The 26,151-nt window shown below is 43.6% G+C and overlaps 1 long non-coding RNA gene across 1 annotated transcript in view; it reads right to left on the bottom strand.

Moving 5' to 3' along the window:
• Window positions 1-718: 718 nt before the first annotated feature.
• Window positions 719-26,151, bottom strand: part of LOC126002851 (uncharacterized) — a 51,685-nt gene continuing 26,252 nt past the window's right edge. Inside the window, exon 2 of the long non-coding RNA XR_007493472.1 lies at window positions 719-874. This is a non-coding gene — a long non-coding RNA (uncharacterized LOC126002851). The remainder of the gene's footprint in view (window positions 875-26,151) is intronic.

Genomic DNA, 26,151 nt, shown 5'->3' with positions numbered 1-26,151 from the left:
ATGCTTGCTTTGCATCCATCCCATCAACTTTAGTTTAATGCCCAGAAGAACATGGCATGCCCCCTCAAGCACCACCGAGATTACTCTTGAGCACAGAGCCAAGAACTGCCTCTGGGCTTAGGTTAGTATAACCTGGACACCCCCCCAAAATAAGTTTTAAAAAAATCTTATTATTTGACCAAGAGCAGTAGTATGAGTAGAGTGCTTTTCTTGTATGAAGTCAATCTGGGTTCAATCCCCAGACTTGCCAGCACTCCAAGAAATGCCAGGAGTGAATGAATGCCACCCAGAATTAAACCCTGAGCACTGCTTGGTGTGCTGGCTTTTCCCAATAAAGGATTTTGAAAAGTAATAGTCTTTTAAGCTAAACATTTTAGAAGGATTTCTTATTTTCCACATCTTTCAAGAACTGTCATTTATGAATTAAATTAAAAAATGACATATATATATATATATATATATATATAATTTCAGACCTCTTAAACATTGGATTCTTAATCCAACCCCTTAAAACTAGCAAAGCCCAAAAGATAAGTCCTGCTTACCAATTCCAGAAACAAGGAAGGTACTGTTTACCAGAGGAGTAGTTGATTTGGGGACCATAGATCATTGATTAAATTCCCTCTGAGGGAATTTACAGACATCTTAGTCTCACTTACAATAAGTTCAAAAATTTGTCCATTTCTGTGTACTTTCAAAGACTTCATGTGCAAAGCATAATTAACTTAAAAAATCATACTCTCTGACCTATAAATCCATTTTAGGTTTTGTGGAAACTTGGAGAAATGGGGGACTTTTTAAGCTTCCCTGATACAGAGTTTCATTTTTCTTTCTTGCATGACCTGGGGGGAGTTCCTCTGTGTATCCAGTAGATCTGCAAAGGAAAAAAAAAACCATTTCTTTATATAACAACTTACTTCCAAGAAATTCAGAGTGTCTCAAACAGTATTCCACTCATAGCCTTGAGGGAGTTGGCATAAAAGTGCATAAGAAATAAATTCTCTTAAAATTTACACTCTCTAGTTAGCCAGTACTGAGCTAAAATAGAACTAGAAAACTCTTGACCAAACAATCTGCTATAATATTTTGAGTGAGAAACCTTAAAAACAGGATTTTGACATAATCTCCCCCCATAACTCTATTCTATTCACTGATGACCTTTCACTGGGGCAAATATTTTCCTTTCCCGCTCAAATCTACTAGTATTTAATGAGGTTTACTCATTTACTCATAATAAAGTGCCTTGGTTTACCCAGACCTTGAAACAAACAGTGCTACTTTTCTTCTAACCCTATTGATGAAGTCCAGCCAGGAACCCCTCAAGAATTTTGAATCTAGGCACCAGGAGACAGCTGGTAGGGTTCTTGCTTCACGCACGACCAACTGGGGTCCAACCCCCAGCATCCCATATGATCCCCCTGAGGATGCCAGTGATTCCCAAAGGTGCCAGAAGTGATCCTTGAGTGCAGAGTCAGAGTAATTGCTTGAGCACCAATTGTTGTGCCCCCCCCCCAAAAAAAAAGAATTCTGGTCTAAAAAAAGAAAGAGTTCTGGGCCGGACCGGTGGCACAGCCTTGCACGCGCTAACTAACATAGGACAGACTGCGGTTTGATCCCCCGGCGTCCCATATGGTCCCAAGCCAGGGGCGATTTCTGAGCTCATAGCCAGGAGTAACCGGGTGTGGCCCAAAAATCAAGGAAGGAAGGAAGGAAGGAAGGAAGGAAGGAAGGAAGGAAGGAAGGAAGGAAGGAAGGAAGGAAGGAAGGAAGGAAGGAAGGAAGGAAGGAAGGAAGGAAGGAAGGAAGGAAGGAAGGAAGGAAGGAAGGAAGGAAGGAAGGAAGGAAGGAAGGAAGGAAGGAAGGAAGGAAGGAAGGGAAAGGAAGGAAGGGAAAGGAAAGAAGAAAAAGGAAGGAAGGAAGAAAGGAAGGAAGGAAACAGAAAGAAAGAAGAAAGGTAAGAAAGAAGAAAGAGAAAGAGAAAGAAAAGAAAAAAGAAAGAAAGAAAAAGAAAGAAAGAAGAAAGGAAAGAAAGAAGAAAAAGAAAGGAAGGAAGAAGAAAGAAAGAAAGAGAAAGAAGAAAGGAAATAAAGAAAGAAGAGAGAAAGAAAGAAGAAAGGAAAGAAAGTAAGAAAGAAAGAGAAAAGGGCCCAGAGAGATAGCACAGTGGCGTTTGCCTTGCAAGCAACCGATCCAGGACCAAAGGTGGTTGGTTCGAATCCCGGTGTCCATATGGTCCTCCGTGCCTGCCAGGAGCTATTTCTGAATAGACAGCCAGGAATAACCCCTGAGCAACGTCGTGTGTGGCCCAAAAACCAAAAAAAAAAAAAAAAAAAAGGAGTCCACCCAATGTCCACCTCTCCCATGCCTTGCTACATTGCCATGTTCCTTCTACATAGCGATAATTAGTTCTTGAGGTGATTCTGGTCATATAGGTAGAATATTCTCAGCTCTAATTTCACAAAACCCAACTTGGTGCCTGTGTGGGAGTCAAGAAGAACTGCCAAGGAGTTCCTGAACAGGTGATGAATTCTACCCTCTACCCCAAACAAAATAGTCCCTCCTGTTGCACCTTTCCTCTAATGCCTCATTGTCCATCCATCGAGAAGAAAGAACCACCTTGAATAGTATCACACTGGCTTAAAGCATCCCAGTAAAAAAAAAGCCTAAATATATATAATATAAAATATATTATATATTAACATTTATATTTTATATCATATTATATTAATCATATAATATAAATATTGATATATATCAATAACTTTCTTCCCAGCTGCAGAAGACATCTGAGTATTTGTCTTAGGGTGCCCTTATTTTGCTTAGACATACTTTGTTTTGTTCCCTTATTCCTCACCCTCTCATTTTTTAATATCTGTTATCTGTCAGCATAAACTGTATTTATGCATAGTTTATGGACCCAGTACAATATGAAAATAGAGATCCTGTAAAAAAAATGAGAATTTCAAAATGTCAACAGCCAGACATTAGCTAGGTACAGAGTCACTTTATAATACTGTCCTAGGTGTCCACTGCCAGAAACAGTTAAAAAGACAGATTTTTACCATTTATTATAAACATAAAAGAGAACCATCAGTCCAAGTCCATTACCTCACCCTCCCCCACCCCCAATAGAGCACAGTATTGCCTGGTGCCAAGTTACAACTTGTATTAGTTTGATCACTCTACCATAGCTTAGTTCCACAGACTTTAGTGGTTTGAATGACAGAGATTTATTTCTTGACCATTCTGGAGACTGGATGCCTGCTATCAGGGTATCAACAAGATTACTTTTTCACAAACCTCTCTCCCTGGCTTGCTTTTCACTATCTTCTTCTTGTCTCTTGGACCTTTCTCTCAACCTGCCTAGGCTCTAATCTCTTTTCACATAAAGGACTCCCTTCAGGCCTTCTTCATTGAATAGTTGGATCAGAACCCACCCAAAAGACCCCCTTCAACACAAACACTTTAAAGATCTTATCTCCAGATGCTGTCAAATCAAATTCTGATATGCTGATATTTCCATATAGGAATTTTCTAGGGACAACTCCAATCTAACTCAGATATAATAGAGCTTTTTTTCTTTGAAGGTGGCACATTGCTCCAAGTCCTGGCATTACCCTGGCCCCTAATGATTGTCTGGAACATCTTGTTTGTGCAGCTGCTCCTCTTCCTTTTGGTTTCCAGCTCTCATGGAGAAGGACAGACTCCTCTCAGGAGCATATTATTATATCCCAATACGGGACAATAGCAGCACACTGCAAAAATATATCTACAAAACTAAGCTGTTACTAAATTGATCATGCACAAGATTCACTTTTTGTTTTGTTTTGTGTTTTTTTTTTATTATAGTTAAGGTGGCAGTGTTTCAAAAGTGTTAAAGTTTATGGTATTTATATACAAAACTGGGGCCGGAGATATAGCATGGAGGTAAGGCGTTTGCCTCTCTTGCAGAAGGTCAGTGGTTCGAATCCCCACATCCCATATGGTCCCCTGAGCCTGCCAGGGGCGATTTCTGAGCATAGAGCCAGGAGTAACCCCTGAGCACTGCAGATTGTGACCCAAAAACAAAAACAAAAAAGGGTTATATACAAAACTTCGGCACCCCAAGACTGCCAAAATACACCTAAAACAAAACAAAAACTGGAGTCATTCTATAGAGATGAGTTCAACTGTAGTGCAGAAAGCAGGAATTGCCACAAGATAGAGCTGACTATTCATCATAGAGACTAGACTTAGAAGATTTAGGAGAGGAAACTCCTCCGTTGCTACATAATTCTTCTCTCAGGCTGAATCCTCCTTAAAAATCACCTGATCATACAAAGGAACAGCCCTAAATTTCAATGAAGCCCAACCATCCAGCCCTTTAGAGAGAGCATGCTTCTAAATTGGTCTTTGTACCTATTAGTAGAAATGTTAGCCAGATTATAGCTGAAACTCTGCTAATTCTAGGGAAGTTTTTGGTCTGGTGCCTGGAACTATTGAAGCATGCATTCACACCTACCACATATAACACTTAGTGGCATAATTTCCAGCACAGCACTTTAGTACTTTATTTTTAAAACAGCAGAGACTGAAGACCTGTTCAGTGATGCTTCTTACAGGAGACTGCATAAAAGGCAGAAAGGAGGGATGCTTTCTAACATGGGTGTGCACATACATACACACAAGACAGATATTTTTATCTTCAGTGATTTCAATTATTTGTATTTCTAGCAGTAGACCCAGGTCTCATGCAAAGCATGTGCTTTCCACAAAGACACATCCTCAACCCCAATCCGTACATATTTTGTGATTCGAAAAGGAAAGGATCACACAAATCTTTGCTCAGAATTAGCACTTCATGATACTAAAATACACATCTGTTGACCTGAATGTAAATGAGGGAAATGGTGCTAAATTTGCAAAACACGGGGGAAAGAATAAAACAATTATTTAATAAATCCTGGTATTGGAGCTTAGAAAAAAATCTTTAAAACATATTATCCTAAATTGTTTCATCTTAAGACAAAGAAAGGGATGCTCTAATATTTTAAATAAGTTCCCCTTAAAATGCGTGCTGCTTTCAGCCCATTTATTTACTTTTCACAGCACCACACAACTTCTAAGCTGGGATAGTCCTCACAGTCTAAATTTTCATGGGAAAAAAAAATCTCGCTCTCTACCCCAGAATCCCTATTAGGCTCCAAAGCTAAAGTTGAGAAAACAAAAGCTCTTTTAAGTTCAATTCACTGATCTAACAAAAGAAAAGGCAACACACATCCTCTTTCCAAAGGGTCCGCTTTTAGACTGCCTTTGGGTTCCTTGGCTCTTTGCTGGCGCCTCCTGCCAGTCTTACACCAGGGGGCGCAGTGTCCTTTGTGCTGACACAGACACCGTAACAGGCCTGGAGGAAAAGCTGACTTTCATGGTTTCTCCCCATGCAGCCCCTCCCCGACGTCTTTCATTCAACTTTAAACCATTTTTTCCCTTCCGTCCCGAAGCCCCGATTATCGTTTCCTACCATCTCAGAGTTTCACACGTTGCAGGAGTTGTGCGTGCTTCTAGAAAGGCTGTGCAGTCTCCAGCCCCTCTCAAGCAGCTGCTTTTCTGCAGTCTCCTGCACCATGGCCATCATATCATTTGCTCTCACTTATGAAACTTCCAAACTCAGGATTGTAATTTTTCCAGAATGAAGAATTCTGAATGACAGGGCAGAAAAGCATCGTTATACCCCTCTCTAGAATCTCTCCCTTTTCCACTCCTAAAAATAATAATAGATGAATGGAATGGTTGGTTCCAGGAAGCTCACATAGCATGCCATTTGTCTCCAGTCGTGGTCCACCCCTGAACAGTAACAAGAGCCCCTGGTGGTAGACACTACCCAAGCTTCAGGTATCCTTTTACTCTCACTTCTTGCCAACCATTAGACACCCCACACTTGGTGTTCTTCTGGAGAAAGAAATCCAATTCATATTGTTCCCCCTCACGTCTCTAGTTGCAAAGATCCAGTCAGTCTTTCACAGATTATGACTATTCCCTTCCTCCTGAATACGCACCTCTAGCCCTATTCTTAGGCATCCCACGCAAAATGCAAACCCCTAAATCCCACCAGCACATCCTTTTGCAAAGAACCCTAAAAACCACCTTACAGAGGAAGGGTCAGAGGGTGTATCTAAAAGGCCTCTGCTCTTTTTATAGAGAGAGAATTTAAGTTCTCCCAGGTCCTGTCCTTTCCTGGCTTCTGATAAAAGTCTCCCTACATTCCAAAGAGAAAGGCAGGGAAATAATCTGCCTCAGAAACTTTCCACAGACTCAGAGCTAGTGCAGATATAGATAGCACTGGAGTAATGTCTCTCCAGTGAAGTATGGAGTGGGGCTGGGAAAATTGCTTGATCTGTTGCAATGAGTCTGGAACCCTCATGGTCTGGACTGCAGGACACTTCTGGCAGAGTGGAAGCATGAAGAACAGGGAAGAGAAAATATTCTCTCTGACTTGACCTTCCTCTTTTTCTAGGCTTCACTCACCTCCCTCTCCTTCCCATTCCTCTTAGTAATTTAGAGTAAGAGGAACATTCAATCTAAAGACAGGACTATCATCAGGCATCAAGATTTTGAGCCTCACTCTCTTGTCTTCATAAATTAATGGCATATAGAAAAATCCAGGAATTCCTAAATACCAATAAATGATTCAGGATAGGCTTTGACATTCTTTTTATAGCTTTTATTCTTTGAGGTATTTTGACTTGTGTATATATTACATTTATAATTTTATTTTAAAACCTATGTAGGGGTTAATGACACTGAAGACTTGCTATCATGGTAACATGAAAAGTGTCTGGGTGGAACATGGCCTAGCATGCCATGTGCTAGGAATTAGCACCTAACTGTCAAAATTGAGCAAGTGGACAACAGATCAAAACACCTGAAGCCCATGGGGACTGGACTCTGTGCTCACTGTCTGCCTTCATGTAAGTCCGGTTCGTCCTCTTTGAAACTGTCAGACCTAGGCCAATTGATTGAGGAAATTCTGGGAAGAAATAAGCTGTTTTCAATACCAACACTGTCTGAGGCAACTTTGGAAACCTTGCCCCAATAACCCTCCTAAGAAGATGTCATCTAGTTAGGAAGGTGGAAAGGGCAGAAACAGCTGAACAGTTTCAGAGATAACACAGAAACGAAGTAAGAAAACAATGTGTAGAGGTCATCAGCTGAAGCTGGGAAGAAAATGGGAGTCTGTATTGGTCTTTTTTGGGAGGGGGCGGGGGAGGTGGAGTCCAGTTTGGATAATGATCCTTTCTTAAAAGGAGATGCCCTGGATGGCAGAGTGGGTGTTATTCAAGTCAGGCTCCCCTGGTCCTATCTGCAGCAGTCCCAGGGTGTGTGTGGTGGAAGTAAGATTTCTAGTCTGATACTTCTAGAAGGCATATATAGAGTTCGCCTTGGTAAGCTCGGCATATCCTGTCAACAGGTCCAGAAGTAGAACTGCCCTTGTAATTCAAGTCCAAGGATGACACTGACCAACAGAATTGGACTGAAGAAGCAAAGCTGTTACTTCCAAAGTTCACTTTATCTGAACAACAGCATCCAAAGTGGGCCGATAAAGCTGCAAAGGCTTAGCTACTTTAAGCCACTGGCTCAGGGAGACTTGTTCTAGACTATTCCAACTCCCAGGATCAAATAGAGGTTCCTGGAAGGCACAGTTGATTCACTTCCCCAGACGGCTCAGAATGCAAAGTCTTTCTTAGTGTCCCTTTGCCTTTGGGGTCAGTGGCAGGTAATCTGGTGGATAAGAAGGTTAGGACTTTCTCTTAGCCCTGCAGAAACCGTCCTATTTAAAGCAGCACCGCCTGTTGTAGCAGTGCGGTGCCAATATTTGCAGGCAGGAAGAGTTTCTGACTTTGTAAGGGAGTCAGTCGTTCAGAACAGATGGGAGGCCCTATTCCAAGGCCATCGGTCAGGACAGAAATTGGTTTCACCCGCAGCAGGGAGAAATCACCAATTCATGGTCAACAATCAGAAGGTATCAGTCCACTGATATTTTGAAAAGAGAAAGGCTTTATTATTACTATTTTTTGGTCGGATTGGAATGATCTGATCACACCCATTAAGATATCTCTTCCACAAAGCCCGTGTTATCACTACTTAAAGAGAAGGAACTGTTTGCTTTTCCCGACAAACCCGGAATAACGGTATCAATGCATAGCTATACCTGGGAGACCCCCTCCTTTTTTGAAGAGGCCTAAGGCGGGGTGCAAACGGGAGGTAGAGGAGGCGATGATAGTAAAGCAGATACGCTATAGCACCTGATTTTCAGAAGTTAACACCAATGAGATTTAAAAAAGAAAGAAAGACCCTCATATTCTGGCAAAATCTGGGTACAGCGAACTTGTCTAGGCTTAGAGCGATGCGCACACCACAGACTCCTTTCCTAAGCTGTCCTGAACGTTCTGACCACGTGTTAAAAATGCCACCTTGCTTGCTTTTCCGCGTAGCCCTTTTCTGCGCCGTTTTGTCTCTCTAATAAGCAGTATTGTTTATTTATGCTTGGGTAAGTGCCCCTGGGATTGAACTGAAATAAAACAGGAGCACGGAGGCCGAGTGCTGGAAAACACGCCGCCTTTCCCAGGCCCCGGAGGCTCCCCGAAGCAGAAGAGAGGCGCGGCCCCGCGGGGAAAGAATCCCCAACGCGTGGACGCCGGATAAAGGGCAACTTTGCTAGAATTGCTCTGAGTCCCCCACGCACTCCCAGCGCGGACAGGCGCCAGGCAACCCTCGGACCAAATGAATGGGCACAGCAAGGGAGCCCACGGGGAAAGAGAAAAACGACTGCAAGTTGTGACTGGGTGGTGTGTGCGACTTCAGGGCTGAAGAGGCTGATGATCTCCAGGTTCATAGAAAGAGGCTGTGGCGCCGGATTTTCGGAGCCTCCTTTCAGCTCCGTCTCCCAACTCTCATCCACTGCAATAAATTATTCCCAGTAAATGCTTCGCCAGTCGCGGAGCCCCGATGGTCTGCGCGACCAAAAAACGAGCATCTCAGACTGGGCATGCCTTACCTGCCTCCTTCCCTACTGTTGAGCCCATTTCGTTTTCACCGAGGGTTTGGTGAGCGCGGGGCTGGAAGAACGCATTCCCCTAAGAAATGAGTCGCTGCCGTACCCCCCAGCTACAGAAAAAGTTCCAGTTCCTCCTCCACCCCTCCCTACCCCCCCGCCCCAGACCTAGGGCTCCAACGGGCCCATCCTTAAAGCCTCTCCCAAATTCCTCTGCTTCCCAAACGGAGTAGGGTTCGCTCTCCAAAAGCAGAAACCCGCATTGTAGACAAAACGCAAAGTTGCCTTTTTGGTAGCGAGATTTAGAGAGGCTCCACATCCCCCAATCCCTCCACCCCCAACTTAATGTCAGGGTTGTAGTAGCCCGGAGAACGTTGTTTAACGCGAGCCAGAGTCTAGTCGTGCACTTTCCAAAACAGAATTCCAGCTCCAAGGGACCGGCACGAACTCAGGTTCGTGGGAGAGACTCTAGCCCCCTTTACCCCACGCTCCGAAAATGCCCGCAACAGGCTAGAGACAGCTGCAATGATCCTCGGTGGCTCCACTGCCTTGTGCAGTTAAATGATAGTAAAAAGAAGATTGTTTGCTCACTAGAACTGCGGGCTCAGTCTTGGAGTCACCTCTGCGGTACCGAGAGTTCCGCGGAGTTTCCCGAATATGCAGAAGTCAGAAAGTGCATTTTGTGCTGTGTGTTTGGAGGGAATGGGGGGCTGTGCCACGAACAAGCCGCCAGGAGGCTTTTTGTTGCTTAAAATTAGTCCTTGCACCAAGGGCGCTCGCAGAAAAGGCACGGCTTCGTGGTTTCTGGATTTAGAGAAAAATCGTGCCGAGTTTTGGGCCCAGCCCTGCAGCCAGGGGCCCCGCACAGCGCTTTGAGGGCGGTTTTCGTTTCCCAAGAGTTAGCAGAAACACAGGCCCACATGGTCGGGCACAGTCTGGCGCAGCTGAGTGACTTGGTCGGCTGCTGCGAGCTCTGCTGTCCTCTCCCTACTGTGCCAACCCTCACCAGAGTCCCATCTCTGCCAAACATTGCGCAGGGCAAAAGAGGGCCTAATGTCTCTGCGGTGGTGACTCCCAACAGGTAGTTTCCCCCAGAACCTGCCCGGACTTAAATAGCAAAAAACGGGGCCTCTCCGCTAATTCTAATAAAAGCCCAGAGAGGTAGTCACCCCGGGAGCCTTGGGTGAAAAGTCCCGTATGGGGAAACACTTTTAAATCCTCTTTTTCTCTGCACGCTTCAACTTCTCCCGCAGTAGCAGGAGCTATTATTCCGTTTGGAAAGGAGTTCAAAGACCCCAAACAAACCGCTTCGGGCCGTAATCTCATACTCAATTTGGTTCCCTTCCCTCCATTCTACTTCCCGCCCCCCAAAGACTACAGAACACAAATTGACTTTAGGGATATAGGTCTTTATTTGAGCACTGGGAAAATCCCCCGTTTGGAAGGCCCAAGGCACCAGAGCAAAAGAAGAAAGGCTGCGTTACATTCGCATGATATATAATTGAATTATGCTTCTCCCTGGCGCGCAGTGAGGAAAAGCAGAATTGCCAGGCCTGGTGTAGACCCGGGCTGCGGCGGCCTTGTGCGTACCAACGTGCGCGCTTTGGTTTACCAAAGGACTCCTGGAGAAGTTGAGTTGGGCACCTAGGTCTGGCCCCTGGAAAGGATACTCGGGAGGGGTGGGAACTAGAAGAAACGAGGTTCCTGTTGCCTGACATCCTCCCCCCTTACGGAAACTCTAGCCCTAAGCCCCTGTCTGAGGCCGTGGGCACACGTGGTCAGCAAAGACCAGGTGCGCGACGCAAAACCTAGCGCTTCACCCCAAAGATTCCTACTGCGCGCACCCCTCTCAGAGAGGGGAAAAGTGGGAAATTAGGGGGCTCCGGAGTCGCGAGGATCTAACCTCGCCTTGGCAGACAAATCTTTCCCGCAGCTGTTCTCGTGCGTCTCGGGGAGGTGCTTTCCGCACCGATACAAGCTATCCCACTCCTCTCGGCTCCGTCTGCCTCCTAAAGAAAGGGCCCCCCAAATTCCCACCTACGGCCTCGAAGCTTCAAGGGGCAACTGAGGACTCTCTATCTAGGATACTTGCACCATTCACGACGTCGGGGCCTGCCTACCTCTGGGGTTCTTAATAGGCTCCAACGCGCTCTCCAACGCACCCACCCCCCGCGCTGCGTGCTAGCCTTGAGCCTTGTCCGTAGAGCACGTTCCCTAAACTTTCCCAAAGAAAAGTTTTCTCTAGCTAGTCGTCACCCCAAGTTCGCCACGGGAAGCGAGAGAGAATCTCCACCCCTCCCTCCCCTTAACGTGGTCTCCGTCCCACCTTCTTCCTCCCCTTAATCCAAACCTTGCGGGCGGGAGCGCAGCGGAGGAGCCCCCAAGGCACCGACTCTGCAGGGGACGGAGTTCGTTTTGCATCGCCCCCACCCGACACACTCACACACACACACACACACACACACACACACACACACACACACACACACACACACACACACACAGCGCCTGGCCGTACCGCCCCTTCTTCTTCCCCCTCCCCGCTTTCGGCGCGGGATCCTTAAGGACTCGTCGTTTTTTAGTTTTGTTCGGATTTACTTATTTGCTTCGGCTCTTTTGGGAAATTTTATATATATATATATTATATAATAAATTATATATATAATATACATATATTTTAAGCAAGATTCTCTCCCGCTCACTACTCAAGCGTGTGTGCAAGTCTTCCAATTATTTGGCACGGGACTAGGGAACATAGACCTTCCTGTAGGGCGGGTTGTGTCCTTAATTGGAGACCAGGGGTTCCAGGGCACCATCCCCATCCCACAAAATCCCCGCCCTTCATCCCCGCTGAGTCTCCAGGAGAAACCCTATGCCCTGATGCAAGGCAAATTTGTGCTTTGCTCGGCCTCCAGGCAAATCTGAACTTCTTGCCCCCCACACACACACCTCCTTCTGTGGTTGTGGCTGTTGGGGTGGGGGTGGGGGTCTATTGTATGCTGGCAGAGGAGACTAGGGTAGGCTGGACACTATGACTCACTATCCGTTCTCTAGGTGTCTTCCTCTCTGGCGCAATTGGAGGCAGAAAAAGAAACTGCCTTCGGGTCCCCCAGCAGCTGTGCCAGACCAGGAGACCACCGCAGAAAGGGCCCACGTTGGTTAGTTTGTGGCCTATTATGTTTTTATTTTGTCTAGGATTAGCGGGGTTTGAGATTTTTGTGGCCAGACTCCCTACCCTCCGGGCTTCAACTTTCAAACCAGCAAGTGAACGGGAACGTTCCGGAGAAACTGGATCCCGTTTGTGCTGCTGGGACGCCAACAGAAACGAAATACCGAGGGATGAAGTGTGGAGGGCTCCTGGGCCCGCCCGGGGTTGCTGGGGTTTGTCTGAACCCCCACCAGGTGGCAATGGGAGTCTGCCTCGAGGGCCACTAACAATAGTGGCTGAAGCCTTGGCTCCTTCCACGTGCCCAAGGTCCCTAGCATCAGTCATACACGAAGCCTGCTTCATTGACGCCCAACTCGGCTCCACCCTTCTTCCCCCAAAAATAAATAAACAAAACCCGGCCCTCTGAACTAGCTTGGGAATTCTGCACCGCTGAGACCAAAATTAAGTCAGCCTTGCGGTCAGGATTAGGAGAGTGGCGATTGTCTCCGGTGACCATGGACAGAAAACGTCTCTTTAGCGCAGAGGCTACAAGTGCCCTCTGCCAGCAAGAGCTGAAGGACACCTGACCCCCAACAGTTCCTTTTCCTGAGTCACCTACACCTGGCAAATATGTGCCCTATACTCCAGCATGCATGGACATGCTACACAAAGACTCCCTTGGGCCTGCACTCACCAAGAATCCTCTCGTACCTCTCTCCCCACGGCTCTTGCACTAGTATCCCTGGTGACCAACTAGAGCTATGTTGGAGAAAGCCCCCGTAGAGGGGAGCTTGGAGAAGAAGGGTTTAGGACACCTCTAAAATAGCACTCCTGCAGAGGCAAACCCAAGGCAACCCAAGGTAAACTCCAAGGGAAACCCAAGACAACAATTTATGTAGAATCCCCAAGTAGAACGTGGAGGGGGAGTCCAAAAAAGAAAAAAAAAAAAATCATGGAGGATTTCTCCTAAGAGGAGAAAAGTTAATGGGGTTGGGGGGAGAGGGTAAAGCTGTGTGGGTTCATTGACCAAACTCTTAAACACCTCATCCTATATCCCACTAAGCTTGAACAGTAGACAGAATTGTCTTTGCTTTTTAAGTCCCAAACTCCGAGAGTGAGGGTAGGGCGGCGGGAGAGAAGCCCAGGGCTGAGCCCACTGCTGCCCGCTCCCCTCCAATGTTGGCTTGTGCTCCCCCTGCCAGGGCACAAGAGTCCTCTACGATCCATCAGTTTCCAGGATAAAGGACTCCATTCACCAAGGAGCCTCGACTTTCCTCTACCCGTCTTTGAGAGTCGAGCTCTTGGATTGTTTTGTTTGTTGTTTTGTCTCCAGTGTCCTAGATTCACTGGACGGTTTTAATGAAGAATAGGGGAAGGGAAGAAGAGGATGAAGAATAAAGGGGCTGTATGTGCTGGAAAGAGTGGTTAGCACTGGCAAAGGAATTGGAAGTCGAGGTCGATGAATTTGGGGTGTTTTAAACATTCATTTCCTCCAGAAGCTATCTGCTTTGGGCCCAAATCTATTTAAAATGCCAGGACAACAGGAAACTGGTACTCCTGGAAACAGACACAAAGTCAAAGCCTTGCTAGATGTCTCTTTCTCCTCCCTCTCCTTTAAATAAATGAAAAGCAGTTCTCTATTCACTTCAGGGAGGGAATAGGGTACCCTCCCTCGAAGGCACTTTGAATGCTCCAGTACCTTAAGGAAGGGAAAATTGGGCATGGAAGCCTGAGAAGTGAATTTGTATCCCCAGCAAGGCACAGCCCCAAAGAATCACAGAACACACCGGCCTTAGGGGATGGGAGGGGTGCAGTGCTTGGTAATGCCAGGGGGTGCTCCAACCACCATCTTTCCATTTTTTTTCCCCAAATGCCTTCTCTGCTGTTTGTTTAAAGCCTCCAGTTTATACTTTGAATCTTAATGCCACTTAACATTTACCAATGTGTCCAGAGTTATTTCGTTTAGAGTTGACTTCTTTTTATCTTTCCTGTCCCTTTGCAGGGGCAACACTGTGTGTGTGTGTGGGGGGGTGTTCTTGAAGGGAATGAAACAGACTGGTTTATTCTTGCTAATTAGGCAAAAAATAATAATTAAAATTAAAAAACAGTGGAAACTCTGACACTCCATTCTTAATATGATCCCTTTTTCTTTTAAGTCATGTAAGTAGGAACTGGTTAGGACTAAGAAATCGCTTATACTAGTAAACTAGCTAATCCTGTCCCTTTAAGAACAATCCATAAAGCTCTTCCATTAGCCCAGTGTCTGGGAAAGGAGCAAACTAACTGCTTGGAACAAAAGAGACAAAGAGGCCAAACAACAAAACAAACAAACAACTCCCCCTGCCCCCCCTCGGAGACAACAATAGACTAGACACAGCAAGTGCAGTTACTGCCTGGCCGCCTGCTGCTGTCGACCTGCCAAGTCGCCTGCATTTGGCTTCAGACACTCTCTCCCCACTGCCGCCCCATCACCCGCCTGTCTTTAGTCTTACTCTGTCCTTCTCTTGGGGTCTGGCTCTGTGTTTTGTCCCATTCTGTCTCTGTTCTGTTTTTGCTTTCACTTAATGCTGCTCTGTTCAAATCTTCATTTGCCCCCCCCCTTCCACTTCTGTCTCTCTCTTTCTCTCAATATCTCTCTTTCTCAGTCTCTGTCTTGTTCTCTTTATCTATCTCCCTCCCCCTACGCATTTATTTATTAGCTAGGCCATTTCTAAGGCATCTTCTAACTGCCTCCTTGGTACTTTTGTTTCTCTGTGTTGTCATGTGATCTATTTTGTATTGTGTTGGCAGCATTTTTTGCCAGGAGGATCCCAAAGTCCATTTGCACTTGGGTTTTCAACCATTCTGCCTGGTTCAGGTCTTTGCTCTTTCTCTACAAGGGTTCTGGCATACTTCCCCCTATCCAACCCCACCCCCTTTCCTAGCAACCCTTTCTCTACAGCTTGAAACTCTCATGCATGCCTGCCTTTTTGCCTTTGCTTTTTCCCCCTCCCCAGCCCCCACACCAAGCTAGCATCCCCTCTCTCCACCCTGCCACTAATCCAGCTTTTTCCATCCTTTTTCCTCCTAACAAACCAAACCTTACTAAAATACTGTAAACATCTCTGTTTGGGAACTGCTTTTCTTTTAACGTGAATAGGGCTTCTTGGTAGTGGGGGATAAAGAAAGAGATGAATAATGGAGACTAAAGCCCAAAAAGGAAGCTCAGACTGAGCACCCCAGCCAACAGCCCCATCCCTTTCACAAGCCCCCCCCCACCCCATTAAAACAAACAAACAAAAAAAAAAAACACCCTTTTGTGATTTAGTCTCCTGAAGCAATGAAGCAATAGTGTCTGCTCCAGGGAGATGAAGGAAAAAATGGCCATGGATCACCTGCTGGCAAGCAGGTGGCCAATAGGGAGGGACACTGAGCCTCATCTTAGCATTTCTACCCAGCCCTTTCCCCTTCCTCTGTTTTGGGGGTTGAGGGACAAGAAAAGTAGGGTAGTCTGGAAATGGTACCAGTTTTCTATTACTCCTTGAGAGGTGTGGAGGGGTCTGGGGGATAGTACAATGGGTATGGAAATTGCCTTGCACATGGTCAACTCTGGTTAGATCCCTGACAGTAAGGCACCAGAGCCCTTCCAGGACTAAAGAATAAGCCCTGAGCATTGCCAAATGTGGCCTTCAGCCATTCAAAAGAGGGAGAGAAGATGAATAGATGTTCACAAAGAAGCTTCTCCAAGGAAGGTTGTCTCACAGCTAAGGGGCATATTTCAGATATCAGAAAGACATGGTAAATGAATTGGAACTGTTTAAAGTAGATCAGGGAATTTCTACAGTCAGGTGGTACGGTCTTGGCAAAATAGTTCCCTTTCCTGATCCATATCCCCCAAATGAAACAAGCCCTGTAGGTAAACTCAGAGTAAGTTATCGCCTTTGGGGCCCGGAGAGATAGCACAGCGGTGTTTGCCTTGCAAGCAGCCGATCCAGGACCAAAGGTGGTTGGTTCGAATCCCGGTGACCCATATGGTCCCCTGTGCCTGCCAGGAGCTATTTCTGAGCAGACAGCCAGGAGTAACCCCCGAGCACCGCCAGGTGTGGCCCAAAAACCAAAAAAAAAAAAAAGAAAAAAAAAGTTATCGCCTTTGACTTCACATTTAATCTACTCTCTTCCTTTCTGCTGTATACCAAGCAAAGTTCCAAGGAAACATTAATGAGCAACTCTCAAGAAATGATTTAACATTAGAAGAATGAAAATAAAATAGGATATTTATCTCCTTTGGTTGCTTAGTGATAAGAGCACCATTAAGAAACAGGGATGCATTTAGAGAGGCATACAAATGTGTATACATATATGTGTATATATGTATATCTTCAACCACTATTGACAAATTATTAAGAGGAAAGGAGAGGAGTTTTGCAAACAGTTAAATCTGGTTTAAATATCATACACAGACAGAGCCTTCTTCCGCACAGTGGTGATATTGGGATTTAGTGGCACCCAGGGAAAAGCCAAGTAGGTTTTCCTGCCTGTGCTCACTAAACGAATCCTACCCAAAGTCTGTGTTTACTTTTTCCTCTTGGAACTACTGAACCAGTTCAAACCATACCATAGTTCCCTAATTCAGTGCCCATTTACCATCTGGTTTTATTAATTCCTGGAGAAGATTGTTTGACTCCATTATTCTATTCCCTTCTTTAAAGTCTATCAACAATAAAGGAGTAAAAAAACCTTCTCAAAAATCAATCACTTATATATTTTATTTGAAATTTTGTGTCTGGAACCATGAACTATAAATCATACTGTGATCAAAAGTTTAACAGGGCTGGAGTGACAACACAACTATCACTGCTGTGTGGTGCCGCTTCCAACCCAGGATGGACCCTGGTTCGATCCCTAGCATCCCATATGGTTTCCAGAGCCTGCCTGGAATGATTTCTTAGCACAGAGCCAGGAGTAATCCCTGAACACAACTGGGCGTGGCACAATTTTTTAAATAAAAAAAAAAAGTTTAGAAGGAACACTCAGAAAAATAATATGTCCTAGGCTATGAGAAACAGCTCAATTTGCTGAGCACAAGTTTTGCATGTAGTAGACCTGGGTGTGACACTCAACATCATAGATAATGCCCAAACACTGCTGAGGGTGACTTTTTCCCCTCAAAACGCCCACCAACTACATGACTTGTAGTGGATCCTGAACACTGCTGGGTGTGGCCCAAAAGGAAAAAGATTATGCTCTAATAAACTGTGTGGTCATGACCTGTAACATCACAACTGGGAATATTGTTTTCTTGGTATTTTAACCTAATCAAAATGATGTATATATTCTCTCCCAGAAGAATTCCTCTCTAGCTAAGTTTTTAAGCCACCCTGGTGACAACACTTTATTGCATCTGGAAGCATTCACTGTTGGAGGTGCCTACCTTGGCCTTGCACCAGTGATTGTTGCTGGATTCCATCTCTTTCTAATTCCTAGAAAATGAATCAAGGCATCACAGGAGAGGGGAAGCCTGTGAGCCATGGCTGGGCTTCCATTGTCCATCTGTGGGTGAGGGAACCTGTGAAAAATATTTTCATCTTAAATTTCCTTTTTCCCGTGGGTCTTATTGTCTGCTCTACGGATCTTCCACCTCCACACCTCACTGGCTTCCTGTTCATTTTCCGGTTTTGTCAGAGCCTGACAGCTCGGGAGCTATGCTGACAGAGGTTTCTGGTAGGGCCAGCAATCCCTCAAGAGCCTTCCCCAAGATGTCCTTTGTTATTCAGTTAGTTGGCTAGTATTTTAGTTTTGCTCTGGGGGACACATCAATGGTGCCCAATATTTGTGATGCCAGAGATTGAACCTGGGCCTCTTACATGCAAAATATGTGTTCCAAAGGGTGGTGTAGGATGCACTCCAGGTCAGTTGGTGGAGGAAGTTTGGCACTGGTGGTGGGAAAGGCCCTGAGTCATTGTAGATCTGAAATTCAACTCTGAAGGACTCTGTAGATCACAATTGTTTCAATAAAATAAATTTTTTTAAAAATTCCTGAAACAAAATGTGTTTCAATAAAGATAATTATCTGAGCCTACCAAGACATTTTTTTTTTATTTTTTAGCCCACTACTGGCTCTATGCTCTAGGTATGCAGTACCAGGAATCAAACTGAAGTAGACCATATATTCGGCAAGTGTCTTAACCCCTAAACTGGCCCTCAAAAGCACTGTTTTAAATAATATTTTTAAAGTGTCTCTGGCCCTCAAAAACACTGTTTTAAATAATATTTTTGAAGTATCTCAATATGGGTCACCCTCATAATATCAAAAGCTATCAGGCCCATACCTTGCATTGCTGGGGGTGGGTGGGTGGTAGGTATAGGTATAGAAGAATTGAAATCAGGGCCTTGCTTATGCTAGGCATTTGCTCTACCACTGGAGCTAACTCTGGTCCTTCTCAAGACTTTGGATTATCTTTCTGTTCATTTCTCTTTTTTTCCCCCTGACTTTATCACGAGGCTTCTGCTACTTATGTCCAGGATGAGGAAATCTGTTGAGTCTTACTCTCCAGGAACCCTAGTTTCCATGGGGCACCTATCCATGTGCAACAAATAGAGTAGTTTTTTCTTCCTAGAAGTACATATTCCCAGTGCAAATTTCAGCTCCCATGCTCCAAGGCACCTTGGGTGGCGAACAACCTGCACAGGGAAACATAAATGCTCCAATTTCCCTAATTCTGACAGCTGTGAGGGTTGCTGGGCATGAGACTCTACGGGATAGGAAATGACCACAAATGCAATGCCAGAAGACTAGCGGCCTCTGAAGCTTTCCAACTCCTTGTCTTTTATTCTTCTTGGGCTCTTGTCCAGGATGAAGTCTGAGATTATGTTTCCTTATTTTGTCTTTGACCTACATTCTTCATCCACTAAGGCTTCACTGCCATACCAGAGGCAGGAAGGCATTTGTTACTGCAGTGAATATCATAGGTTTTAGTGCCTAATTTATAATGCCATAATTTAGTAAATTAGAAGTAAGCCCCTTAAACACTGGTAAGTCTTCAGTTCTCTGCTTGTCTTTGCTTTTTGTGTAACAGTTTTTATAGTAAATCAGTAACTTCCTTCCAGATCATCTTGGTATAGCTTCTTACATAGTTCAAGTTGAGGTTAGGGGCAAAGGGTGGTGGTTGACAGGTATGATAGACACACATACCACCACATCATTTGTAATGATTACAAATTATTTACAAATTATTTTATTTTGAAGTATGGCAACTTAGTTACATTTTTCACAAGGAGAAGGCTTAAAGAGACATTGGTTTCCTGTTTAGGAGAAAAAGTTTGTTCTAACTGCTGAGTAATGGCAGTTCTGTGTTGACCCCCATTTTATAGAATCCCCACCTCTGTATGTTGGAGTCATTGGAAGTATACTTGATCCTCAGAGTCAGCACCACCCTGGCTGCACATTAGAATCACCAAGGGAATTAAAAAAAAATTATGAGTGCCTGGGCCTCTCCTCAATCTAATTAAATCAGAATCTCTAGGGGTGTGGTGTGGGCATCGGTATTTTTTAACAGCTTCCCTTGGTGATTCTGATGTTTAGCCAGGATTAAGCACCTCTAATTGATAGGTGGAGAGAGAAGTGTGTGCTTATGTGAATAATGTTAATTCCTGAAACACATAAAGAACTGCTATGAGACAGTCTGTTGGAAACAAAATTATGAAGTTACTCATCAAAGATTTCTGAGTTTAGAGCTCAATAGGCAAATGCTGATAAGTGGGCAGGTATCTGAACAGAACCTTTGGGAAGACTGGTCATTTTTTCTTTATTCTTCCTTCCTTCTTTCCTTCCTTCCTTCCTTCCTTCCTTCCTTCCTTCCTTCCTTCCTTCCTTCCTTCCTTCCTTCCTTCCTTCCTTCCTCCCTCCCTCCCTCCCTCCCTCCCTCTTTCTTTCTTTCTTTCTTTCTTTCTTTCTTTCTTTCTTTCTTTCTTTCTTTCTTTCTTTCTTTCTTTCTTTCTTTCTTTCTTTCTTTCTTTCTTTCTTTCTTTCTTTCTTTCTTTCTTTCTTCCTTCTTCTTTCTCCCTTTTCTTTTTTTTTTCTAAACTCTGCAGTGATCAGAGTTTTCTCCTGGTGGGCTCAGGGAACCATATTGGTTGCTGGGGATCAAACACAGGTCAGTCATGTGCAAGGCAAATGACATACCCATTGTACTATTTCTCTGACTTTGCCTGATCATCTTTGCTTCTGCAAAGATCATAAGTCTGAAAATGAAAGCCCCAAGTTCCTATTTGAATTCTCTCAATAACTGGAAAAGTGGCTTAGCATAAGTCTTTTGACCTCTTTGAAATTCAATATAATCATCTGTAAAAGAAGTGTGTGAAATGAAAGATCCATGATTGGTATTGATGCGGTCATTTAGGATCTGGCTAAATTCACAGAAACTCGTAAGCTTGACCAGACAATTAGCAAATTCTTTTGGAGCCTTGTTCACTTCATGCTTGCTCTACTACTGACAACTGCCCTGCTGATGCTTCACCAACTCCCTTCCCTAAAACTCTAAGTATCCGAGTGTTAATTTTTAAATAATACTGGGCTCCCTAATTTTCTCCCTCAGTCTCTTACAAATTAGCAGTTGAAGAGAATGGAGTAGTGGTAATGTCTATGAGCAGCGGGTAATGACTAACAGAAGTTTATCCAGTTGGATAAATGTCTAGTGGATTGCTGCTGGGGTCAGTGTTAGTTCTGGTCTTAATTAACATCTTCATTAATAGTGTGGGAGAGGAAATAAACAATAGCTAATGATATTTGCAGATGGTAGTAAATTCAGAGGTGTTGCTACTACAGTGAGAGCAACAAGAGCCATGGGGATATCTGAGATGTGAACAAGAAGTGATTATAAAGATGTTTATTCTGGAAATGGAAGAATAAAACGTTTAGGAGGAATAGAGGTCAGGGTGTGGGGAAATGACAGGAAAATTGGGAAATACTAAAAGAAAGAACCATTACTATCACTTTTTACTTGGGTCTGTGTTTGACAAATAGAACCAACTGTTAATGGCCTTGCAACTTAAGTTGTATTACTGGGATGTTATCCTGAAGAACAAAAACCACCACCACCACAGCAGCAGTAATAATATTTGACATTTATTGTGTGCTGACAATATGTCAGATGGGGTTCTAAATGGTTTATGTGTAAAACATTTTGATCCAACATTGTGATGTTCTTTTGGGCTTACAATAGATTCTGACTACAATCTTGGTATGGTGCTATGATTCTTAGATTTCTAGGTGGATTATAGGCTGGAGTGGTAGCACAATGGTAGGGCATTTGCCTTGCATGCAGCTGACCTAGGATGGACATGGGTTCAATCCCCGCCATCCCATATAGTCCTCCAGGAGTGATTTCTGAATGGAATGCCACACAGAGCTAGGAGTAACCCCTGAGTGCCCCCAAGGGTGGCCCAAACCCACCCAAAAAAGATTTCTAGGTAGATCAGACTTTGGTTTCTCATTTCCAATGAAAAATGAGAAATTTGAAGAGAAGTGAACAGATGCAAAACACAATGTGTTCTTACCCCAGAGAACATGAACAGAATCATATTAGTTTGATTTTTTTTTTTTTTTTTTTGGTTTTGGGTCATACCTGGCAGTGCTCAGGGGTTACTTCTGGCTCTCCACTCAGAAATCACTCCTGCCAAGCTTGGGGGACCATATGGGATGCCATGATTCGAACCACCGTCCTTCTGCATGCAAGGCATATGCCTTGTCTCCATGCTATTTCTCTGGCCAATCTGTTTGATTTTTATTTCTGTCTCAAACCTACCTATCACCTAATTTGCTAAATCAACATAGTTGGTAAAGATAGAAAAAATAGTTTTGCAAAATCTAAGAAAGAAAAAAACAAATGGGGTGATGAAGCAATAGTATAGGGCTAGAATGCTTGCCTTGTATGTGATCAGCTGACCTGAGTTCAATCCCTGGTACCCCATAGGATCCCCTAGGCCAGTGGTCGGCAACCTTTTTTTTCAACTGAGCCAAATCTCGCCAAAAGCACAATTGAAATTTATTTTGAGAGCCACATTTTTTTTTGGTGTTTGGGGATTCTTTTTGTTTTGTTTTGTTTTGTTTTGTTTTGTTTTTTTGAGTGCTCAGGGGTTACCTCTGACTCTGCTCAGAAATCGCTCCTGGCAGGCTCAGGGAACCATATGGGATGCTGGGATTTGAACCACCAATCTTCTGCATGAGAGGCAAATGCCTTATCTCCATGCTATCTCTCTGGCCCTGAGAGTAACATTTTTAAAACCAAAAATACATAGGATGGTACACTGTTTTTAGTTTCAATAAGATTTTTTTTTGTGGGGGGGTTTCAGGCCACACACATTTGATGCTCAGGGGTTACTCCTGGCTACACGCTCAGAAATTGCCCCTGGCTTGGGGGGACCATATGGGATGCCGGGGGATCGAATCGTGGTCCTTTCCTTGGCTAAGTGCTTGCAAGGCAGACACCTTACCTCTAGTGCCACCTCGCCGGCCCCATTTCAATATGTTTTTATTGAGAATATTCTGCATGCAAGTATCCATATAGATCTGGAGGATACAAATAACACAACTAATAAAACAAAAACCTTAGAACGATATTATTTATCAATAACATTAAATTTCATAAAATTTGCCTTCCAATGTAGAGAAAATTACATCCTGACAATGACTGACAAAGTCACAAACACTAAAGTGAACATTGGCCTTGCATTTCCTTGGATAGTTTGAGTAAGTCAGGTTTGTATGTTGTTGTTTTTAATTTTAGGCATGATTCCAGGTTCTCATCGATAAGACAATTTCTCAATTTACTCTTGATAAGATTCATGTTTGAGGGGCTGGAGAGGTGGCGCTAGAGGTAAGGTGTCTGCCTTGCAAGCGCTAGCATAGGACAGACCGTGGTTTAATCCCGTGGCATCCCATATGGTTCCCCCAAGTTAGGAGTGATTTCTGAGCACATAGCCAGGAGTAACCCCTGAGTTTCAAACGGGTGTGGCCCAAAAACCAAAAAAAAAAAAAAAAAGAAAAAAAGATTCATGCTTGAAAAGGATTGTTCGCATAAATATGTAGACCCGAACAAGGAAAGAACAGCAAATGCTAACTTTTTTAGTTTATTATATGAGTCAGAAATACTATTCCAGGTGTTAAAAATCAACATATCTTCCTTCTCCAGGTCTTTCAAATCAGAACACTTGTGCTGTGAACTAAGTTTACATTTGTGTTTCTACAATCTTTCTAAATTAGCACAAAGACATTCAAATTTCAAGATCCACAGTTCTTTGTTTTTTAAATCCAGCAATTGCATTTCAAAGTTGCCAATGTCGATATTAAAAAGAGAAAAATTTAATTCCGTTACAGTGGCATCCAGAGGTTTTTTTTTTTTTTTTTTAACAAAGGCCAACGTCACTTTGCTGTTTCTGAAATCCTGAAACCTCATGAGAAAAGCTTCCCTCATATTTAAAAGTGCTGTTTTAAAATAGGTAATGTCGGGGCCGGGGAGGTGGCACTAGAGGTAAGGTGTCTGCCTTGCAAGCGCAAGCCAAGGAAGGACTGCGGTTCGATCCCCCGGCGTCTTATATGGTCCCCCCAAGCCAGGGGTAATTTCTGAGCACTTAGCCAGGAGTAACCCCTGAGCATCAAACGGGTGTGGCCCCCCCAAAAAAACTAAAATAGGTAATGTCAATATCAGAATTATTTTCTTGGCAATATTTCAACAGGCTTGGAAGGTGAATCAAAGTTCCTCTGTTAAAATCTTGAGCAAAAACAAATAATTTGTTTTCAAACGAAATAACTTCTTCTAACATAGAAAAAATTGTGTTTCCTTTCCCCTATAGTTTATGATTAAGCTGATTTAGATGTGAAGTAACATCCACCATGAAATACAGCTTTTGAATCCACTGATCATTTGTTAATTCTGGATAGTGAACACCCTTCTCGAGGAAAAATGCTTGATTTCTGATAATAAGGAAGCAAAACGTTTCAAAACGTTTCCTCTTGATAGCCAAAATGTGCTGAAAATTTGAAACCCTACAACATGGAAATGAAACAAGTAAAAGAGAAAAACCTTTTAACAACCTTTAAAAGCAAGGACAGTGTTCCAGAGAAAAGTAGTGATTTCACTGAAAGGAAAAAAAATCTATTGACACTTTAGTGTGTACTGCAAGAAACCAAACTAAAATACACACAAAAATAAAAACGGCACTTTGTTAAAGGCATATGATATATCATAAAGGAATTATGATAGAGTGCCTGAAACATTTTAAAAATAATTTTTATTTAAGCATATTTGTTACAAAATTATTCATACTTGAGTTTCAATCATATAACGTACATGACCTTTCACCAGTGCACTTTCCCCACCACCCATGTCCCTTGTTTCCTTCCCCTTCACCCTCCTCTGCCTCTGTCAGGGGCAGGCATTTTGCTTTTTTCTCTCTATCTCTCTTTTCCTTTATGACACTGAGGTTTGCAAAATTTCCTTTATGATACCGTGGTTTGCAATACTGTTAATTAAAGGGTACCATGCATGCCACTTATCCATTTTCAGCATCCAGTTCTTGTCCAGAGTGATAAGTTCCAACTGTCAATGTCATAATGTACACTTTCTCTATTTTAACTGAACTCACCACTTTTTATGACAAGCTTCCTATCATGGACTAGTCCTCCTTCCCTCATCACTATTTTCTCTAGATATTATTACCATATTGCCATTTATTATTCTTATATGCCACAAATGATTATTCTGTGTCTACACCTCTCCTTCTGACTCATTTCACTCAGAATAATAATCTGATGTGTTGATGTATGTACAGATGATGCACTGTGCATGGCTCAGTGTTTTTGTGTAGTCACAAGAAACAGAAGTTGCACACCCGTACATTGTATCCACTCATTGTATGATAGACTGGATTCAAAAAAACTCCCTGCTGAACTAAACTCTGTGACAGATGACACAGTAAAGATAATTTGTGAAATTCACAATTGTGATCAAATCCAGGCTATTCACCACCCTGGGTGAGAGTATGGATGCCCATTACTAGCATCTTCTCCATGAAGAAATGAAGTGGCCGTTCAGGGAAAGGGTGCTCTCTCGCCTTGTTGGCAAGAGGGAAGAAGTAGTGCAGTTCCTGTGAGAGCAGAACTCTGACTTTGTACAGCCCCAGTTGGACAAGGAATGAGTAGCTAAGCTTGTGTATTTGGCAGACATTGTTCATTTTCTCTATGAATTTAATATTTCTCTGCAGGGGAGTTTCACAAGTAGTTTTTACAGTGAGACATAAGATGGATGTGTTCAAAAAAGAATCTGATTCTGGGACAGCTGTGTCTGAGAAGGAGATATTGAAATGTTTCCACTCATGCAAAAAAATTCTGATTGGCACTTACACTATGCAGAAAGTCATAATCAATATGAAAACAGCATTTAAGGGCATTAGCTCACAACTTTAATCATGAGTACTCTGAACATGAGAATCCACAGAAAATAAAACTCTGGGTTGAGACTCTCTTCATGGAAGATGCCCACTCTTGTGCAAAATAAAATATGTGTTTTATGATCACTCCAGGCACTGTATTTCTAAACCCCACCCAACGTGGTCTGAAGAAGCAGGGTAGCAGGAAAGAAATAATGAACCAAACTAGCCAGGAAAGGATGATCATAGAGTCTATGGCCTTTTACCTTGTACTTACTCTCTGCCTGGAGCCCAAAAAGCTAGAACACCTCTTTCTTTGTTAAAACCAATTCCCAATACCAGGAGGTTTCAGGTCAAGAGAGAGAGACAAAAGTACATATTCAGTGGACTTTTACATATCAAAGGAAGAGGTTTAAGAAAGGATGACGTTGGGGGAACACCTTTGTCTAGGGTTGATACTGGGTATCATCTTACACTCTTGGAGCAGGCACAAGGGCTGCACACAGGGCACGCACTGACAGAGGCTAGGAGCAAAGTCCTGACTCCTGGAGAGGCCGCCAGGCACACA

This window comes from Suncus etruscus, chromosome 1 (assembly GCF_024139225.1).
Source record: "Suncus etruscus isolate mSunEtr1 chromosome 1, mSunEtr1.pri.cur, whole genome shotgun sequence".
Classification (NCBI taxonomy): Eukaryota; Metazoa; Chordata; class Mammalia; order Eulipotyphla; family Soricidae; genus Suncus; species Suncus etruscus.
Note: the sequence above shows the minus strand (reverse complement) of the source record. Positions and strands in the feature narration are given on the sequence as shown.